Source organism: Scyliorhinus torazame, chromosome 2, assembly GCF_047496885.1.
Source record: "Scyliorhinus torazame isolate Kashiwa2021f chromosome 2, sScyTor2.1, whole genome shotgun sequence".
Classification (NCBI taxonomy): Eukaryota; Metazoa; Chordata; class Chondrichthyes; order Carcharhiniformes; family Scyliorhinidae; genus Scyliorhinus; species Scyliorhinus torazame.
The window spans coordinates 186,898,960-186,917,822 of NC_092708.1; the positions used below are offsets into that span (position 1 = coordinate 186,898,960).

General features: G+C 53.9%; 1 long non-coding RNA gene across 1 annotated transcript in view; it reads right to left on the reverse strand.

The window, feature by feature from the left end:
- Nucleotides 1-1,226: 1,226 nt before the first annotated feature.
- The window catches only part of LOC140394236 (uncharacterized), a 40,782-nt gene continuing 23,145 nt past the window's right edge, over nt 1,227-18,863 (reverse strand). Inside the window, exon 2 of the long non-coding RNA XR_011935839.1 lies at nt 1,227-1,656. This is a non-coding gene — a long non-coding RNA (uncharacterized lncRNA). The remainder of the gene's footprint in view (nt 1,657-18,863) is intronic.

The window sequence follows — 18,863 nt, forward strand, 5'->3', positions numbered from 1 at the left end:
ATCTTGAACACTTTAAACTGCGTTTTCCTTGAGCAGGACAATTTCCCTTTAAGTGGGCGTTACCACATCTGTCGCACATCATGACGTCATCTCTCTGACTCATGAGTGACGTTCGCGCATGCGCAGACTTCTGTTGCAGAGTCTCGCATTTCGGTATGAACTGCGCATGTCCCAAGTTGGAACCTGCTCGCGCAAAATAGCTGCCGTCTCAAACGTGCTTCTTTGCTGCCTGTGACACCATTTTAACTTTCTCAACCTCATGGTGGACTTTCCCGCCTTTTTCTCGTGGATAAAATTCTATGTATTGATTTTTACTCTGCTCATTTGAAATTAACTTTTCAATAGCAATTTTTAAAGTTAAATCATTTTGCCGTAATGGAGCTACTCTGAGACTTTCGTCCGTTATTCCATAAACGATCTGATCTTTGATTAGATAGTCATGCAAATCAGCAAAATTACAAGTCTGGGCTAGAAGTTTAAGGTCAGTGATAAAGCTAGTGATGGAGTCTCCATTCTTTTGTAAATGTTTGTGAAACCTGCATTGCTCCAAAATTTAATTGGTTTGCATTTTGCAATGATCATCAAATTGTGTGATAATCACCCCGAATTTACTTTTATCTTCGCCATCAGCAAAAATGAACAAATTATAAATTTCGATAGCTTGCTGAACTGCCGGGGACAGAAGCTATGCGTCCAGCTTCAGAGGCTATATTTAAATCGAGAGCTTCTAAATAGAGCTGGAATTGTTGTTTAAATAACTTCCAATTAAGATTTAAGTTACCTGCAGTCTTCAGATGCCTGGGAGCCTGCACTTGGTCCATCAAATCAATTTGCTGTCGAGGATCCGTTTGCTGCGATGACTTCCATAATCGAACAGTTAGTTTCGGAACTTTATCTTTTCTTGTCTAATTTTCTTACTAGTCTTTCTTAAAGCTTGTTTTGACCTGGTACCATGTTATATTACTAAATTGTAATATAAATATTACTCTTTTGGCTTGCCGAGTTGTCTTGAATTCTGATGAGAAATAGTCGAAATCTTCCAGATGATAACAAAATGTTAGAGTAATTTATAATAAACTAGTGAGTTCTTTCACTTCAACACTAAACTAGTAAAACAAGTAATTAAGTTCAGATTATATTAACAATTATAATACACTGCACTCTGATCTGATCACGTCTTCACTCTTGCTGTTCTCCACAGACACTAACTCACACAAGCTAAGAAAGAGTGGGAAACTCCTTTTTATAGGTCATGTTAGTGTTGCCATGTAGTGATCATTTGTCTATACTTACTTTACATTAACTTAACATGTATTAACACATACAGAGATCACTACAACAGCTACTGGAGAACGTAAAACAAGAAGCTGCAACCGATGTGTAAATAACAAAAGACAACCGATGTGTGTATATATATTCTCTTTTTTCCTCTTTTTCTTTTCTGTTGCTTTCAATGTGTGCTTACGATTGCCTTTGTTTTGTATAACATAAAATATCCTTAATAAAAACATTTTTGAAGAAAGCTCTGGCAGGGAAGAGAATGGACGCCCTGGCCTTCGCTTCACTGATCACAGGCGGAGACATCTGCTAGGTTGGAAGTTGGCAGCACCTCCCAGGACTTTGGAATGGCTCTCTGATCTGGCCGAGTTTCTGAGGCTGGAAAAAATAAAATTTGCAATAAGAGGGTATGAGGAGAGATTCCACAACAGGTAGGAAAAATTCACAAGCCTCTTCACAGACCTGTTCGCAAACATCAGCTAACCAGGGGTTGGGGAGAACAGTTAGGAAAGGGGGATAGGAAGGGGAGGATGCAGAAAGGAGGGTGCAGGGAACGTTGCCTGGATGGAAGGGAGCTTATGAATAGCAAAGAAGGAATGGGGAGGAGGGTTACCCGCAGGAGGGAATACAAACCCCTCATACACAGACTAAACCAGGAAAATGGACTGATCTGCTCACCCTCAAAAACTCAAGGGAGGAAGATGATTCATTCACCAGTGAAACAAAGACAATCGGCAAGCGAGGGGAAGGATCCCAGTAATATATAAGTATGTGGGCAAAGATGGATGCAACTCCTGCCGCTGAGCAGTCGGAGTCCCAGTAAGAACACTTCATGATGCTGGTGGTGGCCATGGAGTGAGTGGTCGCACATCTCGTGGCGGTTTTTTCGGACCTATTCCCTGGATAACAGGTGGATGTGAGTCGGGAACAAGGTGCAGGAGAATGAGTGGAAGAGATTGACTCTCTGGTCTTTGGAGCTGAGGGCCACAAGCGATCAAAAAAGACTGAATCAGTCGGTGGGAGCTGGTGCGGCACCTGCGACGCATGTGGAGAGGGCGGAGGGGCAGGGAGCGCCCTGCTGGCTCAATGGTCGACGGGCCAGCTGGTGAGCTTTAACGAGAAGTTAATCCAGAAATGGAAAGAGTGTCTGGAGGATCTGGCCTGGGCGGTGGATTCGATCAGGGCGGTGGTCGACTGCATGGAAAAGAAGCTGACGGCCCAGGGTCAGGTGATCCAGAAGATGGAGGAAGTGGCGGGGGAACTCGAGGAGCAGTTTGCCTCGATGGCAGAGGAGATGGGGCTGATGCGGGACCAGCAGAGAAGGCTCCAGGAGAAGGTTGAAGACCTGGAGAACCGGTTACGCAGGCAGAACATAAGGATTGTGGGCCTGCCGGAGAAGAGTGAAGGAGCCGATGCTGACACGTATGTGGGGAGGATGCTGGAGAAGCTGCTAGAAGGTGTGTTTGCACGGCCTTTGGAGGTGATTGAGGAAGCCCCAGGGGAGCAAGCCGCCGGGGGTGATGGTGGTGCAGTTGCTCCGGTTCCTAGACAAGGAGCAAATTATGAGGTTGCCAGGCAGACGAGGCGCTGCACCTGGGAGGGCAGTGAAATCCAAGTGTACCAGGACCTGGGTCCAGAGCTTTTTTAAAAAATAAATGTAGAGTACTCAATTCATTTTTTCCAATTAAGGGGCAATTTAGCATGGCCAATCCACCTACCCTGCACATCTTTGGGTTGTGGGGGCGAAACCCACACAAACACGGGGAGAGTGTGCAAACTCCACATAGACAGTGACCCAGAGCCAGGGTCAAACCTGGGACCGCGGTGTCTTGAGGTAGTAGTGCTAACCACTGTGCCACCGTGCTGCCCTTCCTGGGTGCAGAGCTGGCCAAAAGGAGAGCAAGCTTTAACAAGGTCAAGGCAGCCCTCTACAAGAAGGGGGTGAGGTTTGAGCTATTGTACCCGGCATGTCTGCAGGTGACCTACGAAGCCCGGGAATTGTACTTTGGTTCGGCAAAAGAGGCACTAGATTTTGTTAAAGACAATGGACTGGCAGGAGAAGGTGGACTTTGAACTTTGGTGGAGATGCTGTGATGTTGCTGTTAACTTATGTTTGGGGCAATTTCTTTCTTTTTCAGCTTCAGGTTTGCTCTTTGTTCTTTGTTAAGGGATGGGGTGTTGGAAACTTTGTTTGGGCTTGGGGAGGGGTTTTTGCTTGTTTGCACAAATGTTCAAGCCAGGGGAGGGGAATGAGTGGGGGGTAGGGCGAGGGCTGCCAGGCTAGCTGGGCGGGCTAGTTCACGGAAGCGCAATGGGGGGTGAGTGGAAGGTCAGTGGGGGGATGGGGGCAGGGGTTGTTGCTGGGGGGGGTGGGGGGGGGAAGTACTGCTGACAGGTAGGGCTTTTGAAGTATAAGGGGAGGAGGATCGATGACGGTGGGCGCCCGAGGGCGCGCCTGGGGAGGTGCAGGACATGGGCTGGGGGGGGTGGGAGTGGGGGAGGGGCAATGTTACCCCCAACCAGGCTGGTCACGTGGAACGTGCGAGGATTGAATGCGCCAGTCAAGAGCGCACACTTAAAGCGAATGAAGACGGATGTGGCCATGCTACAACAGACACACCTGAAGGTGGAGGGCCAGATTAAGCTGAGAAAGGGATGGGTTGGGCAAGTATTTCATTCGTGATTTGGCTTTAAAACAAAGGGGTTGGCGATTTTGGTCAATATAGTGGCTGACTCTGGGGGAAGGTACATTATGGTAAGCGGGAAATGAGCGGATGCCGGTGGTGTTGGTAAACATCTATGCCCCGAACTGGGATGATATTGAATTTATGAGATGGGTACTGGGAAGGATTCCTGACCTGGGGGGACTTTAATACGGTCCTGGATCCGAGACTGGGCCGGTCGAGCTCGAGGTTGGAGAGGGTGTCGGCTACAGCTAAGGAGCTTCGGGGGTTCGAGGGTTTGGTCCGTGCAGATTTGGGAGGCCGAGGGTGAATGAATTCTCGTTTTACTCCCATGTGCACAAGGTGTACTCCCGAATAGACGTTGTTGGCAGGGTGATAGATGTCGAGTATTCGGCAATAATGGTGTAGGACCATGCCCCGCACTGGGTAGATTTACGAGTGAGCAAATGGGGGGCCAGCGCCCACAATGGAGGCTGGATGTGGGACTGTTAGCAGAGGAGGAGGTGTGTGAACGGGTGAGGAAGGCCATCCGGGGATGTGTAGAGATTAATGATTCGGTGGAGGGGTCGGCGGGTACAGTCTGGGAGGCACTGAAGGCAGTGGTCAGGACGGAGTTTATTTCGATTCGGGTACACGGAGAAGGCGGAGCAGGTGGAGATGGAAAGGCTAGTGGAAGAAATCCTGCAGGTGGACAGGAGATATGTCGAGGTCCCAGAGGAAGGGCTGTTAAAGGAATGCCAGAGGTTGCAAATGGAATTCAGGCTGTTATCCACAGGTAAGGTGGTAGGGCAGTTGAGAAGGGTGAGAGGGGCGGTATATAAGTACAGGGAGAAAGAGAGCAGGATGTTAACACACCAGTTAAGGAAGCAGGAGGCGGCGAGAGAGATTGGGAAAGTTAAGGACACAGGTGGGAATACTGTTTTGGACCCAGCGGGGGTGAATGGGGCGTTTAGGGAGTTTTATAGCAAATTGTACGAATTGGAACCGCCAGCCGGGGAAGAGGAAGTGAGGCACATTCTGGAGGGTTGGAGTTCCCGAAGGTTGATGAGGAGCTGGTGGAGGGCCTAGGGGCTCCAATTGAGCTTGTAAAAGTAGTAGAGGGACTGGAGGCGATGCATTCAGGTAAGGCCCCAGGACCGGACAGATACCCTGTGGAATTTTGTAAGACGTTTTCGGGGGTGTTGGGACCGCTGTTGGAAAGGGCCTTCAATGAATCAAAGGAGTTGGGAGTGTTCCCCCCAACGTTGTCACAGGCGTCGATCTCCCTCATTTTAACGAGTGATAAGGACCCGGAAAACTGTGGGTCTTACAGACCAATCTTCCTGTTAAATATGGATGCCAAACTATTGGCGAAGATCCTGGCCACAAGGATCGAAGACTGCGTCCCGGGGCAATAGGGGAGGACCAGACGGGGTTCGTTAAGGGGAGGCATTTGGCGACCAACATGAGGAGGTTGTTCAATGTAATTATGATGCCTTCAGAGGGGCGCAAGGTTGAGGTGGTGGTGGCCATGGACGCAGAGAAGGCCTTTGATTGGGTGGAGTGGGAATACTTATGGGAGGTCCTGGGGCGGTTTGGGTTTGGCGCAGGGATTTGTCGACTGGGTCCGGTTGCTATACCAGGCACCGGTGGCGAGTGTGCGGACGAATTGGGTGAGATAAGATTACTTCAGGTTACACCGGGGGGGACGAAGCAGGGATGTCCACTTTCCCCACTGTTGTTTGCCTTGGCTATAGTGCCGTTGGCTTTGGCATTGAGAGCGTTGAGGGTCTGGCAGGGGATAGTACGGGGGGGGGGGGGGGAGTGGAGCACAGGGTCTCACTCTACGTGGACAATCTACTTCTGTACATATCGGAGCCGCTGGGGGGTTTGGAGGGATTATGGGAATATTAAAGGAATTCAGATGGTTTTCGGGATACAAATTGAATATGGGTAAGAGCGAGGCCTTCGCGATCCAGGCGAGGGGACAGGAGAAGAGATTAGGTGAGATTCCGTTCAAGGTGGTGGGAAGGAGCTTTCGATATTTGGGTATCCCGGTGGCACGGGAGTTGAAGCAGCTGCACAAGCTGAATTTTGGTTGGTTGGAGATCAGATGAGGAGGGACTTTCGGAGGTGGGACAGGCTCCCGTTGTCAATGGCGGGACGGGTGCAGAAAGTAAAAATTAAGGTCCTCCCGAGGTTTTTGTTTATTTTTCGAGCCTCCCAATTTTTATCCCCAATGCGTTCTTTAAAAAAGTGAACACAGAGATTTCGGGATTTGTTGGGCAGGTAAACGCCGCGGGTGAAGAAGGTGCTGCTGGAGTGGGGACGTGGGGGGGGGGCTGGCTCTCCCGAATTTCATTATTACTACTGGGCGGCGAATATTGCGATGGTCAGGAAGTCAGTAGTGGGGGAGGGATCAGTGTGGGAGCGGGTGGAGACAGCATCATGTAAGGACACGAGTTTGGGGGCATTGTTAATGGCACCTCTGCCGTTCTCGCCGGCTCAGTACTCCACAAGCCCGGGAGTAGTGGCAGCCCTAAGGGACCGTGGAGGCAACACATGGGGTTAGAGGGGGCGCTGGTGTGGGCGCCGATATGTGATAATCATTGGTTCGCTCTGGGGGGGGCGGGACGGGGGTTTTCGGAGGTGGTTGCGTACAGGGATCGAGAGATTTGGGGTACTCTTTATTGATGACGGTTTCCCGAGTCTGTCGGGGCTGGAGGAGGAGTTTGAGTTGCCAGGGCGGAATGGGTTCAGGTATCTGCAGATGCAGGACTTTGTGCGGAGGCAGGTTTCGACCTTCCCACACCTGCCGCCCCAGGGGCTACAAGATAAGGTGGTGTCGAGAACAGGAGTAGGAGAGGGAAAGGTCTCAGAGATCTATAAGGAGCTGATAGAGTTGGAGGAAGCCCCAATAGGGGGGGTGAAGAGAAAGTGGGAAGAAGAGCTAGATGGGGAGATGGGGGCCGGGTTATGGGAGGAGGCCCTGAGGAGAGTTAATGCATCCTCGCCGTGCGCCAGGCTCAGCCTGATACAATTGAAGGTGGTCCACAGGGCACACATGACTGTGACCCGGTGATGCACGATCAATTACCACAAAGACGAGAGTAGTGGAATAATCAAGGCTTTATTGAGCAAGATGTGGTGCCTCCTGTAGCTGGAACCAGAATGGCTGCAGCATCGGAGAGCGCACACATTTATACTCCGCTTACTGGGCGAAGACAGCAGGCAGGGATTTACCCATGTACCTCTACTATACGGGTAGTGCCGTAATAAATGTGATATACTACTAGTGGTGACTACCACATTCACCCCGTTAAAAAAGAGTCTGGCGGGGGTGGCGGAAAATATTACAAGTTAAGTCTGTCGGGGGCCTTGACCGTCCTCTGCGATCGCCTCAGTCCTGGTGGTGATGTGGGCGCCGACTTGGTCACCTGCGACTCCGGGAGCGTGTTGTCCTCGTCTTTGTCACCCGAGTGGAACCAGTGGGAGGACGGATCCTACTGGGGCGGGGGCTGCGGTGAGGTTCGCTGGAGGGAGGGTGAGTGGCGCAGGGGTGAATGAGGCAACCAGGGGTGGGGGGGGTCAGGTCGTGGGTGGGGATCCAACGGGTGCCAGGTCCCGGAGGGAGACTGTGTCCTGGTGCCCGTCGGGGTGTGCCACGTAGGCGTACTGCGGATTTGCATGTAGAAGGTGGACTTTTTCAACCAAGGGGTCCGACTTATGGGTCTGCACATGCTTCCGAAGGAGGACGGGTCCAGGAACTGTCAGCCATGTTGGGAGCGAGACCCCGGAGGTAGACTTCCTGGGGAAGGCAAACACACGTTCGTGAGGGGTCTCGTTAGTCGCTGTGCAGAGGAGCGATCGGATGGAGTGGAGCACGTTGGGGAGGACCTCCTGCCAGCGGGAGACCGGGAGATTTTTAGACCGCAGGGCCAGCAGGACGCATTCTCCCTCTCCACCTGCCCGTTTCCCCGGGGGTTGTAGCTGGTCGTCCTGCTCGAGGCAATGCCCTTGCTGAGCAGGAACTGACGCAGCTCATCACTCATGAAAGAGGATCCCCGATCGCTGTGGATGTAGGTGGGGAAACCGAACAGAGTGAAGATGCTGTGGAGGGCTTTAATTACTGTGGCAGAAGTCATATCGGGGCATGGGATGGCGAAAGGGAACCGGGAGTACTCATCAATCACGTTCAGAAAGTACGTGTTGCAGTCGGTGGAGGAGGGGGGCCCTTTGAAGTTCATGCTGAGGCACTCAAAGGGGCGGGAGGCCTTCACCAGGTGCGCTTGATCTGGCCGGTAGAAGTGCGGCTTGCACTCTGCGCAGACCTGGCAGTCTCTGGTGACGGTCCTGACCTCCTCAAAGGAGTAGGGCAGGTTGCCGGCCTTGATGAAATGGAAGAACCGGGTGACCCCCGGGTGCCAGAGGTCATAGTGGAGAGCCCGGAGTCGGTCCACTTGTGCGCTGGCACATGTACCGTGGGATAGGGCATCTGGGGGCTCATTGAGCCTCCCCGGGCAATACAAGATCTCATAGTTTTCGGTGGAGAGCTCAATCCTCCACCTCAAGATCTTGTCATTTTTGATCTTGCCCCGCTGTGTATTATTAAACATAAAGGCAACCGACCATTAGTCAGTGAGGAGAGTGAATCTCCTGCCGGCCAGGTAATGCCTCCAATGCCGCACAGCTTCCACAATGGCTTGGGCCTCCTTTTCGACAGAGGAGTGCTGAATTTCGGAGGCATGGAGGGTGCGGGAAAAGAAGGCAACGGGTCTGCCCGCCTGGTTGAGGGTGGCGGCCAGAGCTACGTCCGTGCATCGCTCTCTACCTGGAAGGGGAGGGTCTCGTCGACCGAGTGCATCGTGGCCTTGGCGATGTCTGCCTTGATATGGTTGTAGGCCTGGCGGGCCTCAGCCGTCAGGAGAAAAACTGTGGACTGAATGAGTGGGCGGGCCTTGTCCGCATAATTAGGGACCCACTGGGCACAGTAGGAGAAAAACCCCAGGCATCGTTTCAGGGCCTTGGGGCAGTGGGAGAGTGGGAGTTCCATGAGGGGGCGCATGCGGTCGGGGTCAGGCCCAAGGACTCCATTTTCCACGACATAGCCAAGGATGGCTAAGCGGTTGGTGCGGAACACAAATTTCTCCTTATTGTATGTGAGGTTAATGAGTTTGGCGGTCTGGAAGAATTTTTGGAGGTTTGCGTCGTGGTCCTGCTGATCGTGGCCGCAGATGGTGACGTTATCTAGGTAAGGGAAGGTGGCCCGCAGTCCGTACCGGTCAACCATTCGGTCCATCTCTTGCTGGAAGACCAAGACCCCATTAATGACGCCGAAGGGAACCCTAATGAAGTGATAGAGGCGGCCATCTGCTTCAAACGCAGTGTATTGACGGTCCTCCGGGCGGATGGGAGCTGGTGGTAGGCGGACTTCAGGTTCACTGTGGAAAAGACTCAATACTGCGCAATCTGATTGACCATGTCAGATATGCGTGGGAGGGGGTACGCGTCGAGCTGCGTGTACCGATTGATGGTCTGACTGTAGTCAATGACTATCCTGCGCTTCTCCCCAGTCTTTACTACTACTACTTGAGCTCTCCAGGGGCTGTTGCTGGCCTCAATGACCCCTTCCCGCAGAAGCCGTTGGAACTCCGGCCTGATGAATGTCCTGTCCTGGGCACTGTACCGTCTGCTCCTACTGGTGACGGGTTTGCAATCCGGGGTGAGGTTCGCAAACAGGGAAGGTGGATCGACCTTAAGGGTCGTGAGGCCGCAGACGGTGAGGGGGGGTAGGGGTCTGCCAAATTTTAAGGTTAGGCTTTGGAGATGGCACTGAAAGTCCAGGCCAAGTAACAGGGCAGCACAGAGGTGGGAGAGGACGTAGAGCCGGAAGTTGCTGAACTCTACGCCTTGGACTGTGAGGGTCACGATGCAGTACCCCCGGATTTCCACAGAATGGGATCCCGAGGCCAGGGAGATTTTCTGGGTGACCGGGTGCACCGGGAGGGAGCAGTGCCTTACCGTAGTGGGGTGGATGAAGCTCACTGTGCTCCCGGAGCCAAAAAGGCAGGTCGACTCGTGCCCATCGATCTTCACCGTCGTCATCGCGGTCGCAAGACTGCGTGGCCGAGACTGATCCAGGGTGATAGAGGCGAGCTGTGGCAGATGCTGGGAGGTCCCGGGTTGGTCAGCGGTGGTGGGGGTAGCGGCAGGCGATGAACGGCCAGACGAGCAGGGGTCCTGAGGCGCCGTCCAATATGGCGCCGAAGATGGCGGCGCCCACGGGGCACACATGGCGGGCGGCATCAAAGATGGCGGCGCCCAAGGGCCGCACGTGCCTTGCGGTGAAGAAGATGGTGGCGCCCACAGGCCACACGTGGCTTGCAAAGGGGAAAATGGCGGCATCCCTGGGTCGCATGTGGGGGGTGTAGGAACGGCAGGCCTGGAAACAGCGGCGACCGACCGGGCCTGGCAAACAGAAACAAAGTGTCCCTTCTTCCCACAGCCGTTGCAGGTCGCGTTCCATGCTGGGCAGCGCTGCCTGGGGTGTTTGTTTTGCCCGCAAAAATAGCACTTGGGGCCCCCCAGAGTTGGCTGGCTGCCGCGCGGCGCAGGCTTGCGGTGAGCTGGAGTCGGCAGCAGGTGGGGCCCACGATCCCACGAGGGTGCCGCGCGGTTGGGGGTGTAGGACTGGACGTTACGGGAGGCTACTTCTAACGAATTAGCGAGCTGCCTAGTTCCCGCAAGATCAAGTGTACCCCCTTCCAGTAGCCGCTGACGGACGTAAGCAGACTTCACGCCCACATCGTAAGCGTCTCTAATTAAAAGTTGTGTGTGCTGGACTGCCGAAACTGCCTGGCAGCCACAGTTCCTACCTAGGATGTGCAGGGCACACCAGAACTCGTCCAGAGACTCCCCGGGGAGTTGCTGTCTCGTGGCCAGGAGGTGCCTGGTGTATACTTGATTGACTGGTCGAACGTAATGTCCTTTCAGGAGCTCCATTGCTTCGGAGTAAGTGGGCGCATTCCGGATGAGTGGAAAAATGTCAGGGCTCATCCATGAATAGAGGACTTGGAGCTTCTGCGAATCCAAGGGTTCCTCAGCGGCTGTTCGGAGGTAGCTTTCGAAGCAGGCTAGCCAGTGGTCAAAGGTGGATGTAGCGTTGGCTGCTTGAGGGCTCAGCTGCAGGCGATCAGGCTTGATGCGGAGATCCATCGTTTAAAAAAATCTTGCTCAATAAATTGATGAAATGAAAATCGCTTATTGTCACAAGTAGGCTTCAATGAAGTTACTGTGAAAAGCCCCTAGTCACCACATTCCGGCGCCTGTTCGGGGAGGCTGTTACGGGATGCACTATCAATTACCACAAAGACGAGAGTAGTGGAATAATCGAGGCTTTATTGAGCAAAATGTGGTGCCTTCTGGAGCTGGAACCAGAATGGTTGCAGCATCGGGGTGCACACACATTTATACGCCGTCTACTGGGCGGAGCCAGCAGGCAGGGATTTACCCATGTACCTCTACTATACGGGCAGTGCCGTAATTCATGTAATATACTACTAGTGGTGACTACCACACCCGGATGAGCAGATTCTTTGAGGAGGTGGAGGATAGGTGTGGGCGCTGTGAGGGGGGTCCTGCGGACCATGTCCATATGTTTTGGGCATGTCGAAGGCTGAGGGATTTTTGGTAGGGATTTGCTGATGTCATGTCAAAGGTCTCAGAAGGGAGGGTGGTGCCGAGTTCAGGGGTGGCGATCTTTGGTGTGTCAGAAGGCCCAGGGGGTGAGAGGGGCCGACGTCCTGGCCTTTGCCTCCCTGGTCGCCTGGAGATGGATCTTACTAGGATGGAGGAACTCAGGGCCCCTGAAGTCGGGGGTGTGGGTTAGCGACATGGCAGGATTCGTTGCAGGGGTTTGTTCAGAGATGGCAACCGTTCATCGACTACTTTGAGAAAAATTAATATGTCAGCAGGGGGGAAGGCAGGGGAGGGGGAGGAAAAGGGGGAGTCATAGGAGAGACGAGTAAGTGCAGGAGAACCAACGGAGGGGTTGCTGGGGAAGGTGGCACTGTTTGTGTAAGCCATGTTGGCTGGGGTTTGTGCTTGGGGGGGGATGTTGGTTATATTGTTGTGTTTTTGTTTTTCTTGAAATTCGATGTTGAAAATTGTTAAAATTACAAATGCCTCAATAAAATATTTTCTTAAAAAAAGAACACTTCATGGTACTGTATAAACACTATTGTAAATAATGTAAAGAGTACTGGGACCTCTGTCATGGACATGGTGACAGCGTGGGGCTCATGTTTTGTTGTTTTTATTGTGTTAACTATTATTCCTGTTCTTGTATTGTTCTTTGTCTGCAAATCTCTGTTTTTGTATTAAATTCAAATGACAATAGAAGTATTTTTATAAAAAGAAATTGCAACTAATGGTGGCCTTGTTAACGATGTCCAATACCCATGAAGGAATAACTAAAAAATACAATGCAGTCACCCGAACGTGCTTGAAACAGCCCATCTGCCGCCTTTCCAATTTCATTCATACCTCTTCCCATTCCCCACTAAGTTCCACATTCTCACTGGCCAGTATGCTATCATTCCATCCGCTTTATTCATTGAGAAACCCAAGGTTCAGGGCAACATCAAAAATTTAGGGGGGAAAAAATAAATTACAATCTGGTTTTACCTTATTTTGATCTGGGAACTACCTTCATTATTTAAATATTTTACTGAAGTGGATGCAGACCTTCACCCGGAAGACCTGTGGCACAGTGGCTAATAATAATATAATAATCTTTATTATTGTCACAAGTAGGCTGACATTAACACTGCAATGAAGTTACTGTGAAAAGCCCCTAATCGCCACACACTGTTCGGGTACACAGAGGGAGAATTCAGAGTGTCCAATTCACCTAACAGCACGTCTTTCCTGGACTTGTGGGAGGAAAGCGGAGCACCTGGAGGTAACCCACGCAGACACTGTGCAGACTCTGCAAATACAGTGACCCAAGCCGGGAATCATACCTGGGACCCTGACGCTGTGAAGCAACAGTGCTAATCACCCGCATCCAACCTTCATCTCGGACTCTGCTCCCCTCCCAAGCTAAGTCGACTCTCCAACCAGTGCGGCGCATGGTCCAATATTACTATCCCCGTGTACTCCGCCCCCGCAAGCCCCACCAACACCTCAAGGCTCATCACAAAGAAGTCAATTCTGGAGTATACCTTATACATCTGTGAAAAGGAGTACTCCCTCCCCCCTGGGTTCTTAAATCACCATGGGTCCACCATACCCATCCTTTCCAAAAACCCTCCTTTGCCTTCCCATTGACCTGGGGCTCGACCTGTCTTCCCTCAGCTCCAGCACACAATTAAAGTCCCCTCCCATAATCAACTGATATGTGGCCAAGTTCTGAATCGCTCCCAGCAACCCCCTCACAAACCCCACGTCGTCCCAATTTGGCGGGTATACATTCACTAGTACCACCGGTGTCCCCTCCAACACCCCGCTCACCGTCACATATCTCCCACCCGGGTCCCTTTGCACTCACAAACCCAGGGCTGGATTCTCCGTTTCTGAGACTAAGTGCTGGCGCCGGCGTGGAAACAGTGGTGTTTTATAACAGCAAAAACGGCGCAACAGCTGCACCAATTCAGCAACTCTAAATGGGCTAGCACCGTCGCCACGTGGAACACAACCGGTTCCATGTAAAATGGCGCCGGATTCGCCAGGTCCGTGATTGGTGCACATGAGGCTCACATGCCGCACTTAAACGATCCTTCCCCCCCACACAGACAGACCCAGCCAACAGGCTGGCTGCCAGGAGAGCAGCGCCATGGTTCAGGGACGCAGAGCTGGAGACGCTCCTGGACTCCGTGGAGGAGAAAAGGATGACTCTCTACCCCAGCCCGGGAGGAAGGCCACCAGGCGACACCGTTCGCCGTGCCTGTGCGCAGGTGGCACACACGGTCAGCGCCGTGGGCAATGTCATCTTGACTGGCATCCAGTGCAGGAAAAAACTGCATGACCTCAGGGCGGCTAGGGTGAGTCGGCAGCGCTGTGCCCCTGGCACTAATCCCGCCCTCTCCACATGCGCACAAACACATGTAACCCGGCCCCTCCCCCCAGGGGACAGCCGACCACTCACCCTGCCCCACATGCTAGCCATGCCAGATGCAATGGCTGAGTGCCCTGGCCACTGATGCCATCACCTACCCATCCCCTGGGCTGCATGCGTCAGAACGTCTAACAGTGTCATTGTTTGTGTTTGCAACCCCCCCCCCACCAATCCAGGAGAAGGCAGCGCACAACACCGGGAGCGGGAGAAGACCGGATGGGGCCCACCAGACCTGCAGCCCCTCACCGTGCCCAATCAGAGGGCACTGGACGTGGTCGGCAGCCCGGGGGAAAGGGAGGTCGCGGCACGGCAGGCAAGCGAGTGAGACCCCACTTAGCTGCGGATCCCCATGACACATGTGTGGGCACCCCGCCCCCCCTCCCCGCCCATCCCCCTCGACCCACACCCCTCAACCCCCTCCCACCTCCATCACCCCTTCCCACACCTCCTTAACCCCTCACCCCCGCCTCAGCCAGAGGAATGTAGCCCATACCCAGAGGGACATGACCCAGTCACAGGCTGATGTGGCACAGACCCTCAGAGTGGTGGCACAGTCAATGGGTGATGTGGCACAGTCGTAGATGGAGATGGTCCACTCCCTGTGCTTCATGGCCGTGAATGTGCAGACCCTGGTCGAGTCCAGAGTGGGCCTCCAAGACTGACAGTGCCAGGTGGCGGGTGGGCCTCAGGGGATGGCTCCGCTCGCATCCCTGTCCCATGGAGTAGCCCGGATGCCATCAGGCAGCCCAAGGGAGGAGGAGGTGCTGGGGCCCATGCCGTGACTCCCGCAGGGGAGGTGCCGGAACAGCGCAGCACCTCGGACTCACCCCTCCTGCTCCTGGATGCATCTGGTGGGCATGGGCAGAACAGGGTGGCATCGCGCCACCCGGGACACCCGAGCAGCGGCCGGGCCCACCCAGGCCAGATCGCTCCAGGAGACATGCACCAACAGGGACCCTTGTCGCAGGGCAGGAGTCACAGCAGGCCGCATCCACTCCTACTGCACCGTTTGGTGAACCACCTAGGCGCAATATTAGGGCCCGAAGGTTAGACAAGTTAAGTTGGCACGGATGCAGGGCACAGTTGAGTTATAGGGGCTAGGGCACAGTTGAGTTATAGGGGCTAGGGCACAGACTGTATATAACAGACTGTATATAATCCTCCACAATAAACACCTGTTAACATCTTTAAACCTTGCCTCTGTGCTCGGTCTGATGGGTGTGGGGACGGGCCGGTCAGTGCTGGCCGTGGGGGGTGGGGGACCAGTGCAGGCCCCGTGCCTTCCCCCTTCCCTCCCTCCCCGCCTGCTCCGACCGTCCCTAGCACCCCCACCCCAGTGATTTGACGGGACCATGTGATGGACTGGCCAGCTCTCATGCCGGTGTGACCCAGGTGGATGGTGGTACTGTGGGCATGTCAGACATTGTCAGGCCACAACGATGCGGGCGACCCTCCTAGCCAATGTCCCACCCCCCAAGGGAGCATCCCCCCAGGCGACCCCAACCCTCTCTCCATCCCCCTCCCCTTTCAGCACCCCCTCCACCCCAACCCTTTCTTCCCCCCCCCCCCCCCCTCACAACTGTGAACCACGCGTGTGGCTAACGATGCCCTCTCTGTGTCCCATAAGCGGCAGGAGAGGGCCAAGACTAGCAGTGGGGTGCCAGACTTGAGTATCCTCACTTCACTTGAGGAGCGGGCCCTGGAGGTGACTGGTGTGGCCGAGGACAGGGTGGTCACCTACGCGGAGGTTGGCGGACGCCGCAGAGGTGAGGAACCAGGCTCCGCCCGGAGGACCCGTCAAACGTAAGTAGTGATTGCCATCCCTCTCACTGATCACATGTCCATTCTCCCGCAGGTCCTCCAGCCGACAGCGCCGGCCCATCTTGGGCGGCCCCCTCTCTTGACTCCGAGGAGGACATCTGGGAGAGCTCCAAGGATGCAACTGTTATCATCGCGACACAGCTGTCATCCCCACCCTCCACCAGCGCAAATACACACAAACTCGATGGGACATGTTAGTGGACAGGCTTCTGGAGCACAATCTGGTGAGCACCACACAGCTGATGATGCACATCAAGTGGAGGCAGGAACCCCCATGTGAGGCAGCAGTGGGAGGTCAGCTGGATCCCAGGACCTAGCTGGGTCCCAGCCTGATGCTGAGCTTGTGGAACAGAGTTTCCCGGAGCTGAGGGAGACAATAGGGAGCGGCCGGGACATTCAGAGGAAGGTGTCAAGGCCACTCCAGCAGATCCATGGCCGATTGGCAAAGTACCACAGGCTACAGGCGCAGAAGATGGCGCCGGCAATGAGAGGCACTGAGGCCAACGCTGCCAGGGTAGCAACCGCAGTGGAGATCCTGCTGCATGACATTGGCACCATGAGTGAAGGTGTCCAAGGCGTCGCTCAGTCAGTGACTGCCATGGCTGAAGGTCTCAGCAATATGTCTGCCTCACTGGGGGGATGTCACCCAGTACCTGGCCGACCTTGATTGGTTCTGCGGGACATGTCCCGCCCGCTCTCAGATGGGAATGGCCGAGGTGCTGGGGCGCTTGTCCCAGTCGCAGGTGGGCATAGCTGAGGCACTGCAGAGCATAATAATATAATAATAATATTTTATTGTCACAAGTATAAAGTTACTGTGAAAAGCTCTTAGTCGTGGCCTGGTCACGGTATGGGGGAAGAGGCTGGGGCTGATCACATGGAACGGGAGAGGGCTGAATGGACCGGTCAAGAGGGCCTGCATGTTCACGCATCTGAGGAGTTTAAAGGTGGGTGTGGCATTCTTACAGGAAACGTACCTGAAGATCGGGGATCAGACTAGGCTCAGGAAAGGGTGGGTCTTTCATTCAGGACTGGATTTGAAGACGAGGGGGTAATGATCTCGATAAATAAACGAGTAGGTTTTGAAGTGGGGAGCATAGTGGCGGATTCCGGGGCAGGTTTGTTATGGTGAGTGGGAAATTGGAGCGGATGCCAGTGGTGTTGGTGAATATTTATGCCCTGAACTGGGATGATGTAGAATTTATGAGGCGGGTGCTGGGGAAGATCCCGGACCTGATAATGGGTGGTGGGGGGGGGATTTAACACGGTTCTGGAGCTGAAATTGGACCGGTCGAGCCCAAGGTCGGGGAGGGTGTCGGCGGTGGCGAGGGAACTGAGGGGGTTTATGGAGCACATGGAGTGGGGGGGGGGGGGGGGGACCCATGGAGGTTCGGTAGGCCGAGGGTGAAGGAATTTTCTCCAAGTGCGTAGGGTGTACTCCCAAATCGACTATTTTGTGTTGGCCAGGATGTTGTTGGCAGGGTGGTCGGTTCGGAGTCCTCAGCAATTGTGGTTTTGGACCCTGCGCCGCATTGGGTGGACCTGCAGGTGAATCGGGGGCGGGGGAGGGGGGGGCACCCGTAGTGGAGGTTAGATGTTGGCATATTAGGAGGTTTGTGAGCGGGTAAGGGCTGCTATTTGGGGATATGTGGAGCTGAATGACATGGGTGAGGTTTCGGCCGCCACGCTATGGGAGGCACTGAAAGCAGTAGTAAGGGGGGAGTTTATTTCGATACGCACACACAGGGATATGACGGAGCGGGCGGAGATGGCGAGGTTAGTGGATGAGATCTTGCAGGTGGATAGGAGGTATTTAGAGGTGCCAGAGGCGGGGTTATTGAGGGAGCAACAGAAACTTCAGATGGAGTTTGGACTGGGGATATCCATGGGTTAGGCAGTAGGGCAGTTGAGGAGAGCTAAAGGGCGGTCTGTGAATACGAGGAAAAGGCAAGTAGGATGTTGGAGCATCAATTGAGGAAGCAGGAGGCAGCGAAGGAGATCAGAAAAGTGAAGGATAGGGGAGGAAACACAGTCTTGGATCCGGTTGGGGTGAATGGGGTGTTGGGGACTTTTATAAGAGATTGTACGAGTCAGAGCCCCAGCCGGGGTGCAGGGAATGAGGCGTTTTTTGAAGGGTTGGAGTTCCCTAGGGTGGAGGAGGACCTGGTGGAGGGACTGGGAGCCCCAATTGGGCGAGTGGAAGTGGTGGAGGATATGGGCGCGATGCAGGCGGGGAAGGCCCCGGGCCTGGACGGGTTCCTGGTGGAATTTTACATAAAGTTTTCGGGGGACTTGGGGCCCCTGATGGTAAGGGCGTTTAAAGAGGTGAAAGAACAGAGAGTGTCCCCCCGATGTTATCGCAGGTCTCAATCTCCTTAATTTTAAAGAGGGACAAGGATCTGGAGCAGTGTGGGTCCTGCAGGCCAATTTTGCTGTTAAATGTGGATGCCAAGTTACTGGCCAAGATCTTGCCTCAAGGATTGAGGACTGTGTGTTGGGGGTGATAGGGGAGGACCAGACGGGGTTTGTTAAGGGGAGCCATTTGTCGGCCAACATCAGGCGGCTGTTGAATGTTATAATGATGCCCCGGAGGGACGAAGTGTGGACGTGGAGGTCGCTATGGATGCGGAGAAGACCTTCGACCAGGTGGAATGGGACTATTTGTGGGAGGTGTTGGGGTGGTTTGGGCAGGGGTTTGTGGACTGGGTCCGGTTGTTGTACCGGGCACCGTTAGCGAAAGTGTGAACTAACCGGATGAGTTTGGAATATTTCTGGCTGCACCGGGGAACGAGCAGGGATGCCCATTCTCCCCATTGATCTTTGCCTTGGCTATAGAGCCATTGGCAATGGTGCTGAGACTGCCACGAGAATGGTGGGGGATATTGTGGGGGGGGGGGGTGGAGTACTTGGTCTCGCTGTACGCAGATGATGTGCTGCACTACATTGGAAGGTATTTTGGGGGTTTATGGGTATATTGGAGGAGT